The 23,203-nt window shown below is 48.0% G+C and overlaps 1 pseudogene; it reads left to right on the plus strand.

Moving 5' to 3' along the window:
- The first annotated feature begins 2,054 nt into the window (after positions 1-2,054).
- Positions 2,055-14,106, plus strand: LOC103256966 (annotated as a pseudogene).
- Positions 14,107-23,203: the final 9,097 nt, after the last annotated feature.

Raw genomic sequence — 23,203 nt, forward strand, 5'->3', positions numbered from 1 at the left:
TGTTGTTCAGACTGGGCTGGTCTTGAACTCCTGGGCTCAATCACTCCTCTGTCCTCAGCCTCCCAAAGTGCTGGGATTATAGGTATGAGTCATCACACCTGGCCCATTTTACTTTTTGATCTATGAGTTTAATCAGGTTTCAGTGTGGCCTGTGTACCCACATGCACCCCCTAAAGCTGAATCTTAGATTGCTCACCCAGGGATGTAGCTAATACCAATTCAAGGGGTGCTCAGGCCTCAGCTTTGTCTTTTCACATAGCTGTATGGCCTTGGGCATGTTCCCAATCTCTCTCTCTTTTTTTTTTTTTTTTTGATTCAGAGTCTCACTCCGTCGCCCAGGCTGGAGTGCAGTAGCACACTCACGGCCACCCCAGCATTGACCTTACTGGGCTCCGGCAATCCTTCCGCCTCAGTCTTCAAAGTAGCCAGAACTACAGGCATCCGCTACCATGCCTGGCTAATTTTTTTTTGATATATCGTAGAGACAAGGTCTCACCAGGTTGCCCAGGCTGGTCTCGAACCCCTGGACTCCCAAAGTGCTGGGATTAGAGGCTTGAACCACTGTGCCCGGCCATTCCCAATCTCTTGAGGCTTCATTCTGTGCCTCTGTAAAATGGAGACTGGGATACCTACCTCTTTAAGGGGAAAATTATGAGCTTCTAGCAAGGAAATGTTTAACCCCTTCATGGCTGTGCTGCCCTGGGTCAAGTACTGTACTTAAAAGATCATAGCCTTAGAAGGATCAACACATTTCATAGGCAAATGGGACTGATTAACCATTAAAGTCAATAACTGAAGAAAAGGTGTGTTCCTTAGTATGTCCTTGAGAATATAGTAACAAAGGATGTGTCATGTGAAAATTAATTAGTTAAATTAGATCTCTGACCAAGCAAGGTAGCTCACGCCTGTAATTCCAGCACTTTGGGAGACTGATGTAGGAGGATTTCTTGAGCTCAGGAGTTGGAGACCAGCCTAGGCAACATAGCAAGACCTCATCTTTATACATAAAAAAAAAAATTAGCTGAGTGTGGTGGTGTTTGCCTATAGTCCCAGCTACTCAGGAGGCTGAGTGAGCCTGGGAGGTTGTGGCTGCAGTGAACCAAGATCACGCCACTGCACTCCAGTCTAGGCCACAGAGTGAGACTCTGACTAAAAATTAGGCCTCCTGTTCAACCTTTTCTGGGAGACTTCACTATGCTGATGGAAAAGCCCGAGGTCCCAAAGATTGTGTGGGATCCCATATTCAGTTTTTTCCACACATATGTGACCATAAAGTTCTCTTAGGGGTGAATATTCCATAGGGCAGAACAATATATTTTAGGTGTGGTGGTAAAGGCTTCATAAGCGGCTCTCAGCGGGAGAAAACCCCTGATATGTAGTGTTAGTCAATTTCCACGGTGTAAATACTCCAACACGGCCAATTTTAAGCTCCCCAGGTGATATCAGTGAATACAGAGTTGGGGAGAGATGCTACCAGCAGTCACTGCTCAGGTAACTGAGATCTCACAGGATCTCTGCTCCCCGAAGGGTGGATAGTGGCAGAACTCACCGTGCCCCAACACAGGGCACAGTTTCTTGCATTTCCTTTCAGGGATTGTTGTTATGTATGCATCCATGTATACATGGGGACATGACATGTTTTCTATTACATTTTATACGAGCAGAATTCCATTATCCTGCATCTTGACTTTTTTCGCTTACCATATCATGATCGCTCTTTCATAACCAGAACACATGGAAGGGCCTGGTTCTCGTGGGCAGCTGCCTGGTGGATCGTCCTGTTGTCCGTCCAGCTGGTCCGTATCCTCTTTAACCAGTTCCTTCTATTGGCCATTCCAGTGACTTCTAGGCTGAAGGGAACATCTCTGTTCTCCCCAAGCATGCATTTCTGAGGCTTCTCTCTGAGGTCCTGCAGAGTGGTTGGGATCCAACTTTCTCTAGGGCATTAATGTCTAATAATGGACCAGTCAGGGCCATTTCCCGAGTCCTTGGTCCTTCCCCTTCCCCCAAACCCACAGACTCGCAAACACCTTTAGTGAGGACAACTACCAGGTATGAGGCAGCTGGAGGAGGTGGAGACTCACGGTCTTGGAGGAGGAAGGGGGTCTCAGAGGCAGCAAACAGCTCTGTGGAATCTGTCCCCATCTCTGGATCCTGGGTCCTTGGAAGAGCAGTCGTTTGCCGGCCTCACGAGTCCATCAGAACCTGGTTCAAAGCAGGTCCCCAGGAAGATGTTTGCAGGAAACGGGACGTGGTTAGGACAGGTGTCACCAGAGCTCCTTCTGCAGCAGCGGAGTGACATTTGGAATGGGTTGAGCAGCCAGGATGGTGGGGACTCCATGGCTGAGCTGGTGTGCCACTGTCTTAGCAGAGCTTGGCATCAGGGAGGAGGAGCTTCGTGGGCACCCACAACTGTCACACAGGGCAGAGAAATACGATGTTCTGATGGGGGATGGGAGGTGGGCATGCAGTGGAAACAAGAAGGGACTGGGGTTGGCCTTCTTGGCTTGTCCAGTGGGGCCTCCATGCTTTGTTGACTGAATGACCAGGGCACTGGGATGTATATCCAGAGGCTCTTGGCTGCCTGCTACATTACTTGAGCTTGGGGGCAGGAGACCCCTACAGCCAAGCCTGTTAACTATCTCCCATTATTTGGTTTTCAATGCTATTTTTTTTTTCTGGGAGAAAGACTTGCAGTCGGATGTGACCACCTGACTGGCTTCTGGCCAATAGAATGTGATTGGTGTTTCAGGGCAGCATCTGAGAACCCCACAGCTTTCCCTCCTCGTCATCTCCCTTCCAGTGTGGGATCCAGCACCCAGGAGCCACCTTGGGCCACAAGAATGAGGGTCACATCCTGGTGGTGATGGTGGAGTGCTGGGCTCAAAGACACAGGGGTCCCCAAGGACTCAGGTGGCTGGGCCGCCAAGTCAGCCTGGATGGCAGGCTTCTGAGGTTTTTTTTTTTTTTTTTGAGTTGGAGTTTCATTCTGTCGCCCAGACTGGAGCGCAGTGGCTGCTCCCGACCACCGCAGCCTCGACCTGCTGGACTCCGGCGATCCTTCCGCCTCAGCCTTCTGAGTAGCCAGAATTACAGGCATGCGCTACCACGCCCGGCTGATTCTTTGATTTATTGTAGAGATGAGGTCTCGCTGCCCAGGCGGGTCTCGAACCCGCGGGCTCAGGCAATCCACTCACCTCAGCCTCCCAAAGGCGCAGGATTACAGGCTGAACCACCGAGCCCGGCTGCTTCTGAGTTTTATATGATGAATAACTGAACTTGCATCTGAACTTCTGCTGTGTTGGAACCACTACCACTATTGTGTGGTGTCCCACCCCGGAATCCTATCTGAAATCTGTCTGTTAGAGTACATCTATGAGAGAAACCCATAGCCCAGTCTGGCTGCACAGAAGGATCTGTGGGTGAGGCCAGGGCCCACTCAGACCATGAAATCCGAAACGCCAGGGATAGAGGTCAGCATTTGTATTTTTTTCACATTATTTTATTTATCTCTTTATTTTTTATTTTTTGAGTCGGGGTCTCACTGTCATCCAGACTGGGCTCAAACAATCCTGCCTCAGCCTCCCAAGTAGCTGGGACAATAGGCATGTGCCACCATATCCAGTTAATTTTTGTATTTTTTGTAGAGATAAAGTCTCACTATGTTGCCTAGGCTGGTCTCGAATTCCTGGGCTCAAGTAATTCTCCTGCCTTGGCTCCCCAGAGTGCTGGGATTATGGGTGTGAACCATCACTCCCAGCCAGTATTTGCATTCTTTAACACTTCCCTGGTGATTCCAATGAGCAGCTCCAGTTGGGAATGGGTGATCTATAAAAAAAAAAAAAAGAATGAAATCTGAAAGGATATAAGATGGAATCAATATACCCAATGAGCAGCCATTTTAACATTGCTTATCTGTCATGTTTTTCTAGCAGTTCACTTTAACTTACCCTAGCCAAGGACAGAACCGGTTTCTCAGAGGTAGCTATTGATAATTGTCTTACAACCCCTCCCCAGCTTGTTTTGTAAACAAGTTAACCTAATCAGACCTTCGTGACCTTCATGACACAGACCCCATCAACATGGCAGCAGTCATGTGACTGACCCACCCATCTGCCTTTGGTCCATCACCTGATGTCAGTGCCTGTGCTTACCTATGCCCTTCATGATGACGTGGAAAAGACTGCCACCACCCAATCACCTTAACAACCTGCCTCCCATCAAAGGGAAAGATTACAAGGATTCAACCTCCAGTAGTCATTTGCCATCGCTTTGCTAAACTCTGGTGTGTCCATATGGTTCTTTGAGCTATGGCTGCCATGTTTCCTAGCTTTGGCCCCCTCCCCTACCTTCAGGAGGTGAATCTCTCTCTCTCAATTTACTTTCTAAATAGACTTTATTTTCTAATCTAACTTCTGCACAATTCTTTGCATCTTTTGTGTGGCACCGAATTGCAGACACACCCTCCCATCTGGTCTGACCTAATATTTTGGAGGGCCCTACTGGGATTTTTTTGTTTTTGAGTTGGAGTCTCACTCTGTTGCCCAGGCTACAGTGCAGTGACACACTCACGGCCGCACAGCCTTCACCTGCTGGGCTCAGGTGATCCTTCCGCCTCAGCCTTCCAAGTAGTTGGAACTACAGGCATGCGCCACCACACCCAGCTAATTTTTTTATTTATTGTAGAGATAAGGTTTCCCAAGTTGCCCAGGCTGGTTTGGAACCCATGGGCTCAGGTAATTCTCTCACCTTGGCCTCCCAAAGTGTTGGGATTACAGGTGTGAGCCACCATGCCTGGCCCCCAATTTATTGTTGTGTTACAGGAAAGGGGCTGGATGGATTGCCACCAAATTTGTAAGGAACACTTGGAATCGGCAGACTTAACATGGCGGGTCCTTGATGCACACTAAAGTCACCAAGAAAATGTGGGCATCATGTTTCTGATCACCGCCAGATCAGCTGACTCGATGTGAAGAGGCCAGCTGCCTGCTCCTGAGCACAGCAGGACCCCGCAGGCAGAGCACGCTAGCAGCAGTGTCACACCTGTATTCCTCTTCCCAGCCTTTCTGAAGTCCAGATACGGATGGTTGCTTCTCACCTGGGCACCTCTGTGCCAAGCTCCAGGTGGGGGGGGGGGGGGAATATATCAGTTTAATTATAGTTCACGAGTTTCCTAAGCAATGAGGAGAGGTCAAAATTTAGTTTGCTCTATATTTTTACCAAGCACTTACCATATGCAAGGTGTTGTTTGGGGTGCTGGGAAAAAGTGGTCCAAAGACCAAGTAGGGCCTGCCCTCCTGGGACTCACGTTGTGTAAAGAATGTTGACTTCTGGCCGGGCACGGTGCCTCAGGCTGTAATTCCAGCACTTTGGGAAACCCGGGTAAGAGGATTGCCTGAGCCTGGGGGTTTGAGACCAGCCTGGGCAACTTGGGGAGACCTTGTCTCTACAATGCATCATAAAAATTAGCTGGGCATGGTGGCAGACGCCTGTAGTTTTAGCTACTTGGAAGGCTGAGGTGGAAGGATCGCCTAAGCCCAGCAGGTCGAGGCTGCGGTGGCCGTGAGTGTGTCACTGCAATCCAGCCTGGGCGATGAAGAGAGACTCCAACACACACACACACACAAAAAAAGTATGTTGACTTCCACAAGTAACATTAAGGTGTGATAGGATTTGATAATGGTAAGTACCCTGAAGACACATAAGGAGGAATAAGGAAAGAGACAGTGACGGAGTGGGGAACTGTTTTAGGAGAGGTGAAGACATGTCTTGGGGAGATGAGCTTTGAACAGAGACATAAAGAAGGCCAGGGAGGAGCCAAATAGGGGAGGGAACAGCAAGTGCAGAAATGGGAACTGCTCAGCTTGTTTAAGAAACGGCAAGGGCTGCTAGACGTGGTAGCTCATGCCTGTAATCCTAGGACTTAGAGAGACTGAAGCAGGAGGATTGCTTGAGTACAAGAGTTCAAGACCAGCCTGAGCAACATAGCAAGACCTAGTTTCTAAGTATATATATATATACATATATATATACTTAGAAATAAATATATATAAATTAGCCAGGTGTGGTCATGTGCCTGCAGTACCAGTTACTTGGGAGTCTGAGGCAGGAGACTTGCTGGAGCCCAGGAGGTTGAGGCTACGGCGAGCTATGATTGTGCCACTACACTCCAGCATGGGTGACAGTATGAGACACAGACTCAAAAGCAAAAATACACATATGGACAGTGGATGAAATTTTTAAATGTAATCAAGTGCCATAAAATAACAGAGAGAAACTGAGTTTTATAAAATCTTTGGCATGGAAGGACTTTCTTTCTTTCTTTTTTTTTTTTTTTTTTTTTTGAGTTGGGTCTTACTCTGTCACACAGGCTGGAGTACAGTGGCATACTCATGGCCACTGCAGCCTCAACCTGCTGGGCTCAGGTGATCCTGCAGTCTCAGCCTTCCAAATAGCTGGAACTATAGGCATGCATCACCACGCCTGGCTAATTTTTTTATTCATTGTAGAAGTGAGATCTCGTCAAGTTGCCCAGGCTGGTCTCAAACCCCTGGACTCAGGCAATCCTCTTGCCTCCGCCTTCCAAAGTGCTGGGATTACAGGCTTGAGCCACCACGTCTGGCCTCATGGAAGGACTTTCTAAGCATAGCACCAAAGAAAAGAACCATAAGCATAACGACTGGTTAATTTAAGGACATTGTGTTAAAGTTTTGTACATTTTTAAAAAATAATATTAAAAAGGATACAAGATTTTCTTTCTTTTCTCTTTTGAGACAGGGTCTTGCTCTGTCACCTAGACCTGAGTACAGTGGTGCTATCATAACTCAACTCACTTGAATAAGAAAAAGAGAAATACTCCAAAAGAAAAGTGAGCAAAGAATTTGCAATGTAGCATAAAATACTGATTGCTGTTAAATATCCAAAATTTTAACCTCGATAGTAACAAAGTGCAGAAAGACTCAGAAAGTCTATTTTTTGCTTTTCAAATTGGAAATAAATAATGTGAGCCCCATGTTGGTGAAATATTGGGAACTGAGCAGCCTCATTCCCAGCTGGGTTTAAATCGTGTTAGACAACCAGACTTGGTAGCTCATGCCTATAATCCCAGCACTTTGGGAGGCCGAGGTGAGAGGACTGCCTGAGTCCAGGGGTTCGAGACCAGTCTGGGCAACTTCCATGAGAACTTGTCTCAACAATAAATCAAAAAATTAGCCAGGTGTGGTGGCACACACCTGTGGTTCCAGCTACTTGGAAGGCTGACATGGAAGGATCACCTGAGCCCAGCAGGTCGAGGGTGTGGTGGCTGTGAGTGTGTCACTGCACTCCAGCCTGGGTGACAGTGAGACTCTGGGGAAAATAATCATGTCAGACGGCTAAATTTTTTTTGTCATGAAAAGTTATGGGCATTTAAGTTAAAAGAAATAGGTTCTCATGACAATTAAGGGATTAGTGATTAGATCTTGGATAAGGGGAAAAATCAGCTACAAAAGACATTATTGGGACAATTGTGGTAATTTAAGTCTGGACTGCATATTACATCACATCAATAGTAACTACCCTGGGAGTGAGAATGGTCTTGTGACTACAGAGGAGAAAGTCCTTGTGCTTATTTATTTAAGGGTGAAAAATCATGGTTTTACTATATTACTTTTAAATGGTTCAGCACGTGTGTCTGTCTGTCCATCATCTATCTATCTTTTTTTTTTTTTGACATGGAGTCTCGCTCCATCGCCCCAACTGGAGTGCAGTGGCACGCTCCCGGCCACCGCAGCCTCAACCTGCTGGGCTCTGGCGATCCTTCCGCCTCAGACTTCCAAGTAGCTGGAACTACAGGCGCGCGGTACCACACCCAGCTAATTTTTTAAAAATTTATTTCTTGTAGAGGTGAGGTCTCACCAAGTTGCCCAGGCGGGTCTCGAACCCTCGGGCTCAGGCGATCCACTCACCTCAGCCTCCCAAGGCGCGGGATTACAGGCTGAGCCACCGAGCCTGGTTTCTTTTTTTTTTTATAAATATTTTTTATTATGATATTGTGGGGTACAGTTTAAGGTTAGGTGTACAATTCCGTTTCATTCAGGCACCCCTTATCTATCTTTTAATCATCTTTCTCTCTTATCTTCTATCATTTCTTTTGTCTATCTATATCTATCTAATCTCTATCATTATCATCTTTCATTTATCTGTCTAATCTATCATCTATCTGCCTATATCTATCTCTATCGCCTATGTAATCTGTCCATCTATCTCTGTATCTTTCTATCATCTCTTTCATATATCATCTGTCTATATCTATCTAACCTCTATCATCTATCAATTATTTATTTATCCTCTATCATCTTTCATTTATCAATCGAATCCATCTATCATCTATCTCTCTATCTTCATCATCATCATCATCTACCCATCCAACCAACCATCCATCCATCTACCCACCTAACTCCCCACCTATCTATGGAAAGAGATCACCAGCATGTTAAAATGTTACCAATTGGTAAAGGCAGATGAAGCATCTTTGGGTGTTCACTGAACTGTTTCATTCTTCAACTAACTTCTCTGTCGGCTTGAACATTTTCAAGATAAAAATTCGAAGGGAAATATAGGCTACAAGATAGTCTGAGGAATGCTATTTTATTTTTTTTTAAGTAAAAAGTACATACATATTTTTTAAAAGACGTCAGGACATATATCCAAATGCTAGACTGCCTATCTCTGGGGTTTAATAACTGCTAATTTCATTTTCTTTTCTTCTTTGAAAAATGGTTACAGAGCCGGGCTCGGTGGCTCAGTCTGTAATCCCGCGCCTTTGGGAGGCTGAGGTGAGTGGATTGCCTGAGCCCGCGGGTTCGAGACCCGCCTGGGCAGCGAGACCTCATCTCTGCAATAAATCAAAAAATCAGCCGGGCGTGGTAGCGCATGCCTGTAATTCTGGCTACTCGGAAGGCTGAGGTGGAAGGATCGCCGGAGCCCAGCAGGCGAGGCTGCGGTGGCCGGGAGCAGCCACTGCACTCCAGTCTGGGCGACTGAGTGAGATTCCAACTCAAAAAAAAAAAAAATAGTTACAGAAATATTAGCCGAGCGCAGTGGTGTGGGTCTGTACTTGGAAGGGTACAGCTACTTGGAAGGATGAGGCAGAAGGATCCCTGAGCCCAGCACGTTGAGGCTGCAGTGGCTGTGAGCATGCCACTGCACTCCAGCCTGGGCAACAAGAGAGACTCCAACTCAAAACAAAAAATTTACAGAAATAATAAATATTCAGATAAATCATAAAATTCAAATAATCAAAAAGAACAAATTAGAATTAAGATTAGTCTCAGAGAGAACTCCTGTTTAGCATTTCCGCACGTTCTTTGGCATGTCCCTGCGCTTATATACTTCTATCAAGTCTCAGCCTCCCAGAGTGCTGGGATTCAGGCATGAGCCACTGTGCCCGGTCAAGAGGGGCGTTAGTGTTGTGCACGGTGTTGCTTATTGAGAGGGTCCAGGGTTTCTGTGATAGTGATGACGATGGCCCTGACGTTTACTTTGAGCTCATGGGATAAACATTGTTCTAAGTTCTTTCCCTGTATTAACTCATTGATCTTCACAACACCTCGAGGTGTTGCACTCATTTTACAGCTGGATACTCAGAGACTCCACACAGCCCAAGCTGTCTGAGCAAACAGTCCATTCCTTAAAATAGTCCAATACATGAATTCACTAATGAGCATGATGTTTTGTTGATAAAAGGTAAGACTGGCTAGAACAGTGGCTCGCACCTGTTATCCCAGCCCTTTGAGAGGCTGAGATGGGAAGATCCCTTGAGCTTGGGAGTTTGAGACCAGCTTGGGAAGCATAGTGAGATTTTGTCTCTACAAAAAAATTTTAAAAATACCCTGGTGTGGTGGCGTTTGTAGTCCTAGCTCCTTGGGGGTCAAAGGAGGAAGGAGTGCCTGAGCCCAGGAAGTAGAGGCTGTTGTGAGATGTGATTGTGCCACTGCACTCGCCACAGAGTGAGACTCTGCCTCAAAACAAAAAAAAGGTAATATTAAAAACTTCCATACCTAATAGCTGAGGTGCTGGAAGAAGCTACTGTCAGTTCTCTGGAGAATCAGCATCCAGGCGTAACACCTTCCTTTCAGGAAGTCTCTTCCTGAGTGTGATTTGGCAAAACCAATTCGCTATACCTTTAAAAAGCCCACACACCTGGGGCATATTCTGGACTACCCCATCCTCTCCGCCTCCTCTCCAGCCTGAGGGCAGGAAGGATGCTGCTGGCTGGACCAGTGCAAAATCACCTGGGTGGCTTGCATCTCTTGAGAATTTTGCAAGATACAGAGAGGACCCTCCACACAGAGGAGTCACTGAACTCCCTAGCCAGAGCTGCACAATGCCGGGTTCCCATCATCCTGCTAGTGTGTGCTGTGTGTGTGTGCTGTGTGTGTGTGTGTGTGTGTGTGTGTGTGTGTGGCAGTAGTTCCCCTTGCAGAACAGTAAATGAGGGGTTTTTTTCAGCTTTAAAAATAAACAGATATTGAAAGTGAGTGCGGCTAGAGATTGGTCAATACCATATGCAAATAAATAAGTGCTAATTGCCCACAGTGTCTTTGGGTGTCAGGTGCGGTTATTGGACCACATTTATGGGCCAATTAGGCGCCTTACTGGACTCTAGTGGTGATAAATTGTGGCTTAGCGGCTTCTGGGAACGTGCTGGAGACAGCGGGGCTGAGCGTAACTCTTCGCCACTCACGGCTGGCTGGCCTGCCAGGCTTTTGTCCACAGCCCAACTACACTGTCATCTTTGAGGTCGCCGAGTGTACGGGGTGGGAGCACATCAGGGAGCAGTGGGGTGCGGGATGTTCTCCCAGGCGGGGGTTGAGCCTCACACATCAACAAGTGGATCCCGGCCCTTGGGACACAGTCCAGGCTGAGGTGCCACCGAGGAGCTATGGGACAGCAGGGAGAAAGGATGCAGGTCTGGCTGGAATTTGGAAGGCGTGGTTCCAGGGCACATGCCTCAAACCGACCATGCTTCCTCTCCAGTTCTATAATGGTTGTCACAAGATTTGGTTTTCTGAAAAGTAGAAAGACCCAAAGAAAATTGCTGCGAGTGGACACTCGACACCCAAATGCTCTAGGGTACAATGGCCCAATGCGAGGCCGTTGACAGGCCAGAGTTTGCTCCTTTGTTCATCCATTGGTTTATTCATTGGACATTTGGGCTGGGCCCTGGAGTCCGGGCCACTCAGACAGACACACGTCCCTGGAGCTCGAGTGCGGTCGGGAGAGGTGACCCGTCCCGTAGGCAAGTGCCCAACCGCCTGTGATGAGCACCCTGGGGTCAAGGAGTGTCACATGCAAGAGCATGGAGGGCTGATGGAGCCAGGACCAGGTGGGGAAGGCTTTGAGGGAGGGACATGTTGGAGACGAGAGAGATATAAAGGAACTAGCCACAAAGGGTAGGGCCCTCCCAGGTGGAGGAAAAGGTAAGAAAAGGGTCCCAGCTGGGTGTGGTGGCTCACACCAGTAATCCTAGCACTTTGGGAGGCTGAGGCAGGAGGATTGCCTAAACCCACGGGTTCAAGACCAGCCTGGGCAACCAGGCTGAGGCAGAAGGATCACCTGAGCCCAGCAGGTCGACTCTGGGATAGCGGTGAACATGCCACTGCACTCCAGCCTGGGTGACAGAGTGAGACTCCGATTCAAAAAAAAAAAAAAGAAAAAGAAAAAGAAAAAGGAAAAGGAAAGAAAAGGGTCCCATGCAGGAAAGAGGCCAGAATGGTGGAGTGTGGTTGGGGCCAAGTGAGGGGCAGAGAGGGGTGGCAGAGCAGACCAAGCCAGCCTATACCCTCAGAACAACAAGGAGTCGTGAAGGGTTTCAACAGGGAAAAGCATGATCAGATCCTGGTGCAAAGAGGAGGGTTTGAGGAACGAGAGGGGACAAGGGGAGAACATTCTGGAGCCAGCAAAGTCCCCTGGAGGGAGAAGGGGGTCTGGGAGGGAGGGGAGGAGGCAGGCCTGGCCTTCTAGAAGATTCCCAGCTTGTGTGCAGAAGCTTTGGTGGGTGAGGGTCACTTTGAACTTTACTCCTTCCGATCCTGCGAGTTACTGTTTGGTTTGCTCTTTACCTGAATGCTTCCTAATTTTTAATCAATTTGTTTTTAGTATCAAAGTAGTTAACTAATCAATGAACCAATCGTTTCTCCAATTTCAGTATGCATGAACAATATATTAATTAAAAACTCAATGCTGGGCATGGTGGCTCACACCTGTAATCCCAGTACTTTGGGAGGTTGAGGCTAGAGGATTGCCTGAGGCTAGGGGTTCAAGACCAGCCTGGGCAACTTAACGAGACCTCGTCTCTACAATACATTAAAAAAATTAGCGGGGTGTGGTGGCATGCGTCTATAGTTCCAGCAGTTCGAGGCTGCAGTGACCATGAATGTGCCAGGTGACAGGGACTCTGACTCAAAAAAATTAAATAAATAAATAATTTTAAAAAATAAATAAAATAAAAAACTTGACTCAATCACTTTCTTCAAGTGGCAAACTGTGAGCTTCAACATATGCCTCAACATAACTTTTAAAATATAGGCTGAGCATCCTTATCTGAAATGCTGGGAACCAAAACTGATTTGGCTTGCGTATTTTTTTTTTTTTTTGAGTTGGAGTCTCACTCTGCCGCACAGGCCGGAGTGCAGTGGCATGCTCACTCGACCTGCTGGGCTCAGGCAATCCTTCCACCTCAGCCTTCTAAGTAGCTGGAACTACAGGCATGCGTCACCACGCCCAGCTAATTTTTTGATTTATTGTTGACACAAGGTCTCACCAAGTTGCCCAGGCTTGTCTCGAACCCCAGGGCTCAGGTAATCCTCTCACCTCGGCCTCCCAAAGCGCTGGGATTACAGGCTTGAGCCACTGTGCCTGGCCTGGCTTGGGTATTTTTTTTTTTCATATTTACATATACGTAATGAGATATCTTGGGGATGTGACTCAAGTCTAAACAGGACATTCATCTTTTGTTTCATAAACATCTAATACCACATCTTGAAGGTAATTTTAGACAATATTTTTGTATTTTATATTTTTATTTATTTCTTATTTTGTAATTTTTGAGGTTTTATTTTTGAGTCGGGGTCTCATTCTGTAGCCCAGACTGGAGTGCAGAGTTATGCTCAAGACAGTCATGGCTCACAGCATCCTCAGCCTCCTGGGCTCAGGCGATCCTTCCATCTCTGCCTCTTCTTGAGTAGCTGGGACTACAGATATGCGCCACCATGCCCGCTTTCGATTTTTTTGTGGAGATGAGGTTTCACTATGTTACCCAAGCGGGTTTTAAACTGCTAGACTCAGGCAAACTGCCTGCCTCAGCCTCCCAAAGTGCTGGGACTACAGGCAAGAGCCACCACGCCTGGGCCTATGTAATATTTTAAAATAATTTTGTGCCTGAAACAAAGTTTTCACCGTGACCCATCACATGAGGTGCAGTGTAGAATTTTCCACTTGTGGCATCGTGTCTGCACTCAAAACATTCTCGACTTTGGAGTATGTTGGATTTTGAATTCTCAGATTAGGAATGCTCAACCTGTACATTCTTATGGAGAAAACGTGGATGGTAAAGTACGAAGGAAATAAAAACCACTCAGAGCCCCAGCTCTAGGCTTCCGCAGCGCAGTCTCCCGCCCCGCCAGCTTCTGGGACCACGGCCAACCTCGAGCACACCTTCATCGCCATCAAGCCGGATGGCGGCCTGGTGGACGAGATCATCAAGCGCTTGGAGCAGAAGGGGTTCCGCCTCGTGGCCATGAAGTTCCTCCAAGCGTCTGGGGAACGCCTAAAGCAGCACAGCGTTGACCTGAAAGACCGTCCATTCTACCCTGAACCGGGGAAGTACACGAACGCTGGGAGGGTCTCGATGTCGTGAAGATGGGCCGCGCCATGCTTGGGGAGACCAACCCAGGGGACTCTAAGCCCCACACCATTCACGGGGACTTCTCCATTCAAATGGGCAGAAACATCATTCATGGCAGCGAGTCGGTTAAAAGCGCTGAAAAAGAAATCAGTCTGTGGTTTAAGCCTGACCAACTGGTTGACTACAAGTCCTGTGCTTATGCCTGGGTGTACGAATAAGAGGTGGACCCCGCGGTTCCGCTTCGCGTGCCCCTGGACACAGCTTTTCATTCCACTGACCTAGAAGCAACGGGCTTGATCATTCTTTTCTAAAGCATATTTACCAATAAAGCCTTTGGAAACTGGAAGGAAAAAAACCCCATTCAGAATTCCTCATAGAGAGATAGCACTGCTAACATCTTGAATTTTTTTTCTGGATATAAAAATATCTTTATTTAATATAACATAATATAAATCACTCTCATACACACTTCTATCCCCTAATTTTTTATTTATATCATTTCCCCACGTGATAAACTTGAAATGACTAAATACTCTTCTTTGTGTGCATGTGTGTGTGTATCAGGGTCTTACTCTGTTGCCCAGGCTCAAGTGGAGTGGCTTGTTCATGGCTCACTGCAGCCTCGGCCTTCTGGTCTGAGGCAATCCTTCCACCTCGGCCTCCTGAGTAGCTGGGACTGACTACAAGTGCACACTACTACACCCCGCTAATTTTTTTATTTTCTGTAGGGATGAGGTCTTGCTATGTTGCCCAGGCTGGTCTTGAACTCTTGGCCTTAAATGATCCTCCTGGCTGGGTGCGGTGGCTCACATCTGTAATCCAGCACTTTGAGAGACTGAGGCAAGAGGAATGCCTGAGCCCAAGGGTTTGAGACCAGCCTGGGCAGCTTGGCGAGACCTTGTCTCTACAATAAATCAAAAAATTAGCCGGGTGTGGTGGTGTGCGCCTGTAGTTCCAGTTACTTGGAAGGCTGAGGAGGAAGGACTGCCTGAGTCCAGCAGGTCAAGGCTGCAGTGGCCGTGAGCATGCCACTGCACTCCTGCTTGGGCAACAGAGGGAGACTACGACTCAAACAACAAAAAAAGAAAGATCCTCCTGCGTTGGCTCCCAAAGTGCTGCAATTACAGGCATGAACCGCTGCCTGTCAGGCCCTCTTTCTCTTTTTAGACGTACCACAATTTACTTAATTCTCTTCCATTGTTGAGCTTTGGGCTTGTTTCCAATCTTTTTGTTATTATAAATACCACAGTCACAAACATCTTTATGCAAATGTCAAAGCATTCCCATTATTCCTTGCCTGGACTCCTAGGCACTGAATTCATTCATGCCGCCAACACTTACTGAGACCTTCGGTGATAAAGGAGTGGCCTGGGTAGACCCTAGACTCCTGGGTCAGAGGGAAGATTTTCGGAGCCTTTGTACACAATTCTGTTTGCAGAAATGCTGTTTTACTGTTTCCACTAGCAGTGTGTTTATGTCGCATCTAATCATGTTAAAAATCTGGGCTGTGAAATCTAAACATTCCGGTTTTTTTTGCTTTCTTTTTTTGAGTCAGTCTCACTCTGTGGCCCAGGCTGGAGAGCAGTGGTACACTCACGGCAACCACAGCCTTGACTCCTGTGGTCAGGTGATCTTTCCACCTCCTGAGTAGTGGGATGACAGGTGCATGCCACCACGCCTGGCTCATTTTTTATTTTTTGTAGAGACGGGTTTTCACTGTATTGCCCAGGCTGGTCTCAAACTCCTAGGCTCAAGGGATCCTCCCGCTTTGGCCTCCTAAGTGCTGGTGTTACAGACATGAGCCACTGCGCCTGCCCAGTTTTGCTTTTGTTACTAACCTGTGAGCGCTTCCCAGAGCACCTGGCTTAAATCCTCTGGCATGGGAAGGTGATTCAGTTCTCCTCCCCTGGTGCCTGGAGATCTCCTACCTGACAAGCAGGGCCCTGGAGGGAAGGTGGGGACGACGCCATGGAGGGGCATAAGAGGAGCCACTGAAGAGCAGCAAGGCCAGGGACAGCTACCCACTGGTGTCTCTGTGAAGGAAGTGAAGTGGGGGAGCAATGTCTTCTGTGTTGGCCCAAGGGTGCTTGTGAATACTGGCAACAGAGAGGGTGGCCCGGTGGGTGGGGGCTGGGGCTGGGGATGCCTTTTAGATGCCGGCTTTCCCCCATCCTTCCTTACCACCCTGCTTCCCCGCCCCCTCCCCCATTTCACAGCCTCCCTTGCAGCCCCACATGACCTGGCCCAGGATGGCCAGGGGTATGTATGTAGTGTAATCATCAGTGGCCTCCAGGAAAGCCACTCGGGATCTTGCCTGTTCTTTCTCCCATCTGGAATGCAGACACTGGAGGTGCCACAGCCCTCTTGTGGGCTCCCAGAGGTAACACACACCCATGAACCATGGTTGACATGATGGCCGGAGGAAGCTGTGCCGGAGTGGCATTCCACAACTGTCCAGCCAGCCCAGACTTGCCACCCTCTGGGCTTCTTTTGTGAGGAAAAATACTCTCTCAATTTATTTCAGCCACTGTTTTGTAAATCTGTTACCAAATATAACAGATAAGCAACATTTGTTTTTATTTTTGAGTTGGGGTTTCACTCTGTGCCCAGGTTGGAGTACAGTGGCACGATCATGGCTCACTGCTACCTTAACCTTCTGCCTCAGCCTCCCCGAGTAGCTGGGACTACAGGTGCAGGCCACCACACCAGGCCAATTTCTTGATTTTTTTTTTTTTTTTTGTAGATATGAGGTCTTGCTGTGCTGCCCAGGCTGGACTTGAACTCCTGGGTTTAAGTGATCCTCGCGCCTCAGCCTCTCAAAATGCTGGGATTACAGGTGTGAGCTACTCTGCCTGGCCTGCAACTTGCATTTAAATAGCTCAGATTCCTCCTAAAAGCAGCTTTATCCTTTTTTAACCTGTCTCCTCGAAGACAAGTCAGCTTTGTAACATTTTGCATTCAGCCTGCTGGCATCCTGTGATAGCATGTGACTGGTCTGTAGGCTGGGGGAGATGCCGCCCTGAGTGTGGCATCACATTCTGTGTTGGGACCTTCACGAGGCACCTTGTGGTGCGGTAGGCGCCCTACGCCATGGGAAAATTTTAACAGAAAATGTCCACATTAATGTGTCATGAGATCATGTGGCTCTGTATTTCTTGACATGGAAGAGTCAAGGAAGGGGGAAAAGGACACTCTTGTATCTGCAGAGAGAAGTATCTGAAAGGTATTCACCAAATCGCTGGCTATGGTGGTGTCTCAGTGGTGGCATCTTAGGTGAACTTTGCCCTCTTTATACCTTTCTGATTCTGAGGGTGGGGGGCAAAGATAGGATCCATTTTGTAGGCAAAAATTACATTAATGATCATAATAGTCCTGGAATGGTTTTATATCCCTCCCACCTGCTGAGTCCTTAATACACATCTGGGGCATCAGAAGCATCTGGAACTTTCCCTGGTGGGGAAAGAAGGCCCTCTGTGGAGTTCCTGTCCTTGTAAATGAAGAAGTCAGAAGAGATATTCCTTATCTCTTCCCTTATTCCAGGAATGCAGCCTGTGTGGGCCAAATCCCTCAGGCATGGGGCAGCCTGGGCCTAGGCTAATCCCTCCCTTACGCAAAGCCCCTTTTCTCTCTGATTTATCTTGCCTAGGAACAGAAAACCCAATTAGTTGTGACAAATCACCACCGCCGCCACCACCACCACTATCACCAGCATAAAAAAACCACAGCTTCACAGGAACGGCGTAGACATATTTTCATTTCTTTATTAGAAAGAGGCTCTACACTATGGCCACCTCTCTCTGTTACTTTACACATTTGTCTTTTTTCTTTTGCCCTCAGAATACTGTACAGCTGACACACACAAAAAAATCCCAAGGCAGGAAAATACAAACTGGCATATTTAATCAAAACAAGATCATATGAAATAACAAGCAAAGTGAAATGTCGGTCAATGGTTTTAATTACAGTACAAACAATATAAATAAAGCATCATTGAGTCATTGTGAAACATAAAGTTGCTGAATGAGGTAATAGAAAAACAACTGAAAACAGAAACAAAAACAAAAACAAACCGACCAACTCATCTCTGGATAAATTCACGCAGCTCTTCCATCTTTCTATACATTGCTATTTACAGACAGAAAATCATGCCAGGCCTCACCTTCCCTGCTCCCACCCAGAAATTTGCCTCAGTCGACACCTTTGACCTACTCCGGCTCCCCTTTTGGAAACACACCCTCATGGCAAGATGAGAACCCAATTCTAAGCTGATGGAAGGGAACAGCCATGACAGGCGAGCAGGGGCTTCTGGGAGCTGGAGAGCTGCTTCCTGGGACCCCGTGTTACCCTCCTTTCTGGGCTGAGCCCACAAGGACCTTCCCAGCACTCACGGGGCTCAGGGTCCAGAGGGGCTGCCATCTCAAGAAGTAGATGTATTTTCAACACAAAAACCCAGTTGGGGGAGGGAAACTGATGCTTTTCAAGTTTTGGAGAAGGAATTCTTTCTAACATTGTAGTGCTTTGTCCCTTCTTAATGCCACGGAACAGTTTCCAAATGAACCCTCTGCCTAGTCACCACACAGTAGCGCCATCACCACTCAAGTTCTTGTGTACCCTCAAAACTGGCATGGTGAAAAAATGCTGGGCCTCCCTGTGGGGGTGGGTGGGAAGGTAGGTGATGTGCTCACCTGAGCGGTGAGTGAGAGCGAATCCCCATCCTGTGATAGCATGTGTCAGGACATGACACACTTGGGTTCTTCCTCTGTTCCTCTATCCCCAACCCAGGCAGGACATACATCTTCCCAGGCAACTCCAAGAATGTCAAGGGAGAGACCTCCTTGAGTCTCTGCATGAGCCCTGCTAAGATTCTCCGTGCCTGGACGGTCCTTCCTTAAGCCCCGACAGCTCCTTACATTCCACTTGGCCAACCACTGATTGAGTGGACTCCCTGTATGTTCTGTTTATAATAGAGTTCTTGAACCAGATCAGACATTAGCTTTCTGGGCCAGTGTGGGCACTGTCCAGCACCAGGGAGAAGAGGTTTAATCTGATTTAGGGGTAGCTGTTCCCAACAGTTGGTGTATTGAGGAGGTTAGTTCCATTAAGGAGATTCCCCAATGTGCTCCCACCTTGCTTGGTGCCTTTTTTCCCACCTGCATCTCAGGACAAAGGCCATGTAATTCTTCCACAGTGAATTCTAGATCAGTCCTAAAAGGACTTGGACAGGGAGTCTCTATCATATGGCTTGACTCACGTGCCCCTCAGAGGCCCTACTCTACAGACAACGCATGCCAGGCTAAATTAAAGACCAACCCCTGAGCTGACCTCTCTCACATTCAAAAGGGCATCCTGCCTTGAACTCATGGACTAGCTGCGAGCCTGGGTATTCCGAGGCTGGAAGCCATAGCTGCCTACTGGATTCTACCCCGGCAACCCCAGGCCTGAACTCCAGGCCCCCCAGAACTACTCAGGTCTTTGCTGGCAACTCTTGCCTGGCCCTTCCCACCTCCAGGCCCTGAGGTCTGTCTGTAGAGGTGAGGGCCTCAGAAAAGAACAGCTCTATCAAACAGGCACAAAACCCCAAACCAAATGCTCTCATTTTATCACACTCGGCATCTCATAGTGTGAGACGGCAAGGATAGGTTTTCCAATTTACGTTTGTTGCTTTGGGGTGGATGTTTACTATACTGGTGGAACTCGAATCCTTCTAATACCTGGGCTTTTAAAACTTCACAAATAAAAAAAACTTGTTGGTTTTACAGAATCCCTTTCCCGAATCAGCTACCGATGAAATGCCCTCTAATTTCAACTCTGATGTATGATGAGAACTGATGTTTAAAAAGCAGAAGACATATAAATTAAATAGGGGATTCATCGGTACTTAAAAAAAAATTAAGGACAGTATTTCTTCTTGTGTTTTGAAATATTAATGTCTAAGTAAATGTTATTTTTTCCTCATGAAGTGAGAGGTGAGGAGTCTGTCATGGGGCACTGACCATTTCGCTCTAATCACCGATGTCACAATATCTCGGGGTCCAGTGGTCAGTTCCTAGCAGTGATAGACATAAAAATTTGAGGACCATTTCTTAGTCATCTACCTGCTCCAAGTAGATACACCTGCCCTCTTCCTCTCCATGGCATAACTGGAAGAAATGTGACATTTTTTGCTGAAAGTCAACCTAATTTAGATGCTTGACAGAGGACAATAGGGTACAAAGCAGAGTGGGGTGGATCTGCCTGCAGGGGAGGGCAGGTGGGTCTCTCAGCTCCCCACCCACTGTGGAGTGCCCCACATCTGGGTACACTGGTCTGGCCTGGCAGGGTTGGGACACATCAAAGACACATGACCACGAGGGCCTCCCAGGGCAAGCCTCCTAGGAATCCCAAACAGAAACAAGAAAAACAAGAAAATTGCAAATCTCGATGCCAAAGGCCCTTATTTAGCTTTTTTGTGAAGGATGAGGGTGAAAATCATTCCAGATGTGACTTCACAACATGCGAAATCCAAGTTGGAAGAGGCAGTTGGCAATAAATTATATTTCCTTTGAAGGAAAGATGTGTGTCTCCGGCACTTTCTATCTGAATTCTTTCCTGACTGCTCTTCAATTTGTTTGCTCGAAGGCCGTAAATACGACCCAAGGGAGTTCCTGAAAAGTCTCAATGACCTTGCTGGGGGCGTGAGGGATGGAAACAGAGCAGATGGGGCGGTGGGGAGGGAAGCAGCCAGAGGAGAGGTATTGGATTTGCTTTCCAAATCTCTTCGCTCCGAAGTAGTTTGTGAGGCCTGACCGTCCTCCATCTCAGAAGCTTCACTGTCGCCAGGCTTCCAACCTCCCTTGGCGGGAATGTGGATTTTCCCTTGTTTCCAGAACACCCTAAATTCAGGGAAGAAGGATTGGCAGAGTGGGTGCCAAGGGGGCCCATAACACCTACAGTGTTGCTCAGGCTAAGGGATGAGCAGGTCACTGTCGTGGGGGAAGACAGTTCACCAAGTTCAAGGGCCAGCAGGAGTGCCAGTTGGCGGGAGAACTCAGTGACGGGGAGAGAGGCGGGAGCCACCCTCAGCCTAGTGCCACCCTCGGCCAGCCCACGGTCCTCTCCAGCAAGCTCTGATGGCAAAAAGAAGGCAAAAAGGGCATCCAGGTGACCTGCTTCATAGTGACCGGAGGGTGGTGGCATCTGAGGAAAGGGACGCTTACCCAAGTCAGCCACACAACAGAGTGTAAGGGAAACAGAGAAAGGTCATTTTGGGCTTGAAGCCACACTAGCAAACGGCACAAGGGCAGAACTGAACTCTGGCTCTGCTTCTAGAGAACCAAACTCAGACTAAGAGTGAAGGAGACGTTTTCAGAAGTGGGGACTGATGAGATGGTAAGTGGGCAGGTTGGAGGAGGGCTCTCAGGGAGCAAGGGTCCCCAAGGAGCCTTCCCTCCTCTGGCACCGTTCCCCACATACAGGGGGCCAGGGAAGGGTACTGACTGGCTCAGTAGAGAGAGAAGGGCCACGGGCTCAACCGGGAGTGGCTGGAAAACTTGCCCATCACTGCCTCCCCAGGACACTGGCTTGAGAACAGGATGTCAGTTAGGGGGCCTGTTTCCAGGCGTATGCTCTGGCTTTGGTCCTATCAGTATTTCTGATTTTTTTTTTTTTAAATTTTGAGTCGGGGTTTCACTCTGTCCCCCAGGCTGGAGTGCAGTGGCACAATCACAGCTCACTGCAGCATCAATCCCCTGGGCTCAAGGGATCCTTCTGCCTCAGCCTTCCAAGTAACTGGAACCACAGGAGTACACTACCATGCCTGGCTTATTTTTTTATTTATCGTAGAGATGAGGTCTCACCAAGTTGCCCAGGCTGATCTCGAACCCCTAAGCTCAGGTAATCCTCTTCGGCCTCCCAAAGTACTGAGATTTTTTTTTTTTTTTAAGTTGGAGTCTCACTCTGTCACCCAGACTGGAGTGCAGTGGCCGCTTCCGGCCACCGCAGCCTCGACCTGGTGGGCTGCGGCGATCCTTCTGCCTCAGCCTTCCAAGTAGCTGGAAGTACAGGCGTGCGCTACCACGCCCGGCTCATTTTGATTTGTTGTAGAGATGAGGTCTCGCCAACTTGCCCAGGTGGGTCTCAAACCCGCGGGCTCAGGTAATCCGCTCACCTCAGCTTCCCAAAGGCGCGGGATTACAGGCTGAGCCACCGAGCCCGGCTAGTACTGAGATTACAGGCTTGAGCCTCCACGCCCGGTCTCTAATTTTTAAAATTAATTAATTAATCATTTTTTTTGTAGAGACAAGGTCTCACTATGTTGCCCAGGCTGATCTTGAACTCTTGGGTTCCAGCATTCCTCTCGCATTGGCCTCCCAAAATGCTGGGATTGCAGGGGTGAGTTGTTATGGCTGGCCAGCATTTCTGTTCATAGTAAATGCTCCCATTTCCTGAGCATCCATCCCCTTGCTATGCTTTAGGCTGGTGTTTATCACACTGGTTTGAAACCTCACTGCACCCTGCAAGTTTTATAGATGAGGAAAAAGAGTCCACTGGCCAAGGCTACACATGCATCCTCTAGTAGGAAGGCAGAGCCAGGCGAACCCAGGGCTGTTTTTCTCATGGGGCCTTGTTTCTCCCTAATGAGGTTAGTCACAGCTCCTATGCAGATATAGGCAATGACCCCAAATGTGTGCAAGTGTCACAAAACTGGGAAGATGGATCTCTACACTGGATGGCAGAGGGTGGATCTAAACAGAGTTCATCAGGCTGGGCAAAATCTCAGAAGAGGGAGCTTGAATGTAAGGCCCTTGTTCTGGAAAGCTACTGCCCAGAACTGGCCTGCAGACCAGGAATCCTGACATGGGGCATTAACCATTTCTCTATAATCATGGACATCACAGCATCTTGGGGTCCAGTGATCACTCCATGGCAGTGATAGATGTAAAAGTCTAAGGACTGTTTCTTAGTCCTGCAAAGAATGTAATTTACTAAGAGCCTGCTCTGCCTGTGTCCGGTAGCCCGGGCATCAGCAAGTATCCCACCGGCTTCACCTGCCAGTCTGGGATATAAATATTATGCTCACTTACTGGGAGACATGACATTGCACCTGGTTTCGAGATCACTGACTCATGAAGTTCACTTGCTCACCCTCAAGCTGCTCATTTCCTGGGATGACAGAGGCAGAGGGACCAGGGAGCAGGACCGGGGTGCTGGCCTCAATGAACCATCTGCCTACCCCAGTACCTGAGGTCAGAATCACAGCTTCCTGTCCCTGCAGGACTTTCTTGGTCACGGAAGAACCCCCAGCTAGGTGTGCATCACACACATCCCCGTTTAGTC

This window comes from Carlito syrichta, unplaced genomic scaffold, assembly GCF_000164805.1.
Source record: "Carlito syrichta isolate Samal-C Ts95f unplaced genomic scaffold, Tarsius_syrichta-2.0.1 Scaffold298871, whole genome shotgun sequence".
NCBI lineage: Eukaryota > Metazoa > Chordata > Mammalia > Primates > Tarsiidae > Carlito > Carlito syrichta.